This window comes from Montipora foliosa, chromosome 5 (genome assembly GCF_036669935.1).
Source record: "Montipora foliosa isolate CH-2021 chromosome 5, ASM3666993v2, whole genome shotgun sequence".
In the NCBI taxonomy this organism is placed as follows: Eukaryota; Metazoa; Cnidaria; class Anthozoa; order Scleractinia; family Acroporidae; genus Montipora; species Montipora foliosa.
Genome location: NC_090873.1, coordinates 22,717,692 through 22,720,563, shown reverse-complemented (window position 1 = coordinate 22,720,563; position 2,872 = coordinate 22,717,692).

The following is a 2,872-nucleotide window of genomic DNA, read 5'->3' as shown; positions in this document are numbered from 1 at the left end:
ATGGTTTAAGTTGTGCACCTAGAGTATTTACAAAAATCCTTAATCCAATTTATGCAACGCTGCGTTCCCAAGGTTTTGAAAATGTGGGCCACATTGATGACTCCTGTCTTCAGGGAGGCACTTTATCAGACTGTAGCACTAATGTTGCTGTCACCACCAAGCTTTTCATAGATCTTGGTTTCATTTTGAACCATGAGAAATCTGTTTTTAAACCGAAACAGGTTATCACCTTTCTAGGGCTTGTTTTGAATTCCGTCACCTTGACTATTGCTCTGACACCCGAGAAAGCTACAAAATTCGTCACAAAAGCCACAACAGTCTTTGCAAAGCAATCACCCTCAGTTAGGGAAGTTGCAGAACTGGTCGGTTTAATGGTGGCTAGTTTTCCTGGCGTCATGCATGGACCACTTTTTTATAGGCAATTAGAACAAAGTTATGGCCTTGAGAGCTACAATCGGCGACAAAATTAGTTGAGACAGTTGCCAACAGAGCACACTGGCAACGACACATTCATTGTTTGCAAAGAAAACTTGTCCAGAAAGTACGTTTCCGGGATACCCCTCCCTCCCCCACCCTAATCAATGTTGTACCGCAACAAGGCTTGTAGAAAACAGAAAAACACAACATTGTCCCTGGGGTGCGGGGGAGGGGGCCATTTGCGCCGCCGAGCTAGAAATCGACTCTAAAGAATAAGAGTGTCTCAACAATTTTGACGCCGATTGTCTGTATGAAAAAACTTTGTATGAAGTGTAATGACGACTTCCGATAAGCGTTTTTTCGCATTAATATATGAAATATACACATTTCAATTCCGTCTTTATGCGTTGTCATGTCATATAGGAATCAGAACATATATAAATAACCTTTTTCTTTATTTAATACGGTGATGTAGCAGTCACTGGTATGATTGCAGACATTTCAGTGTCGAACATGGTTTTCACACAGAACATTTCTAACGAGATAAGGGCATGTACACGCTTGCCATCTATTTGCGAAGGGGGAAAAGTGAATGATATTGTCAGGGAAAGTGATATCTCACGGGCTTCGATGTACCGCATTCTAAAATAAGAGAAATTTTAACGCAAGCAATCACTACCGAGAACGTCAATTACAATGGCCAAAATGTGGATGTCGAACGTCCAGCGAAGTTAAATTCACGCCACAAACGCTTACTATTGAGAGAAAGGACATCGTACTAAATAATGACAGTTTCAAGACGATTTGTGCAGTGTTTTGGATTTGACATACCTTGAAATAAAGTGATACTTTCGGAACAGTGCGTGACGTTTAGCATTCCCTTTTGAAATTCACCATACATAATTCCATTTCAACTTGTTACAAGGGATATGACCCATAAAAAAAGAGGGAAATATAAATAGCAAAGACAGTTTATAACTCCTGGGACAAAAAAAGAGCAGCAAACAGTGCTGTACTCTGATTTTAGGAACTCCGTGGAGGAGTGGCCACGAGTAACCACGAGTAACCACGAGTAACCTCGAGTAACCATAATTAACAAGTGGAATAATTACATTATCTTTTTATAATAATCTTGTGGTTACTCGTGGTTAGTCGTGGTTACTCGTGGTAAATGAGAAAATATTGCTTCTTTACTCCCAAAAACATTCATTTCCCACTAAAACCAGCTCTGCAAAGCATCTGCGACAAGGTGGAAAGTCTTTTCGCACCGACGCAGCAATTTGAGCGTGGAAAGTACATGTGTTCCCCGGCTGTAAACAGCCACCATGTCTGTTTCGCGTTCATCTGCGACACCACTTCGACCAACCAAATCCGCTTCTTCTGATGAATTGGAGTTAGAGGCATAATTAATCCTTTAAGAAATCCATACTTTAACGCTACTGACAAATAGCGTATAAAAGAAGGCAAAAGTGAACAGGTCCTTTGCACTTACGTCATAATCTTCGCTTCGAACAGGACAACGCATTTTTCACACTCGAAAATGAGAATAATAAACTATCCGCAATTTTTTAGACCTGTAAAAAGTCTTTCACTCATGTGGCCATATTGACGGACAGACTGGACTATAGGTGCCCGTATAAAGGGTATAAAGGAAGTTTTCTGAAAGAGACAATCGGCGACAAAATTAGTTGAGACAGTTGCCAACAGAGCACACTGGCAACGACACATTCATTGTTTGCAAAGAAAACTTGTCCAGAAAGTACGTTTCTGGGATACCCCTCCCTCCCCCACCCTAATCAATGTTGTACCGCTGTCGACAAGGCTCGTAGAAAACAGAAAAACACAACATTGTCCCTGGGGTGCGGGGGAGGGGGCCATTTGCGCCGCCGAGCTAGAAATCGACTCTAAAGAATAAGAGTGTCTCAACAATTTTGACGCCGATTGTAGCAAAGGCAATTTCAATGCGCTGATGACTTTTTCGGAGACATCAAAGTCTGACCTGCAGTGGTGGATTACACACACACACACACACACACACCACTTTCAATCTGGTCTCTGATGGTAGTCCTAGTGTCACTATTTACTCTGATGCATCTTTGTCTGGCTGGGGTGGTGTACTGAATGATGTCTCCACTGGGGGTCTCTTTTCAGAGAAAGAACAGACCAACCACATTTATATCTTGAGATTTTGACTTGTTTTCTCAAACTTTCTGTTCTAGTCTGAGAGACTGTCATATCAAAGCAATGATCGACAATACAAACGCAATTTCAATGATATATTAACAACATGGGTGGTAAAACTATTCATGCAATCAACTAACCAGGAAGTTGTGGTTGTGGTGTATCGAAAGGAATTTATGGATTACTGCAACACACATCCCAGGAAAGCTTAAAGTTTTAGCTGATAATGAGTCGAGGCAGACCTTCCATGACACAGAGTGTAAACTTGATCCAG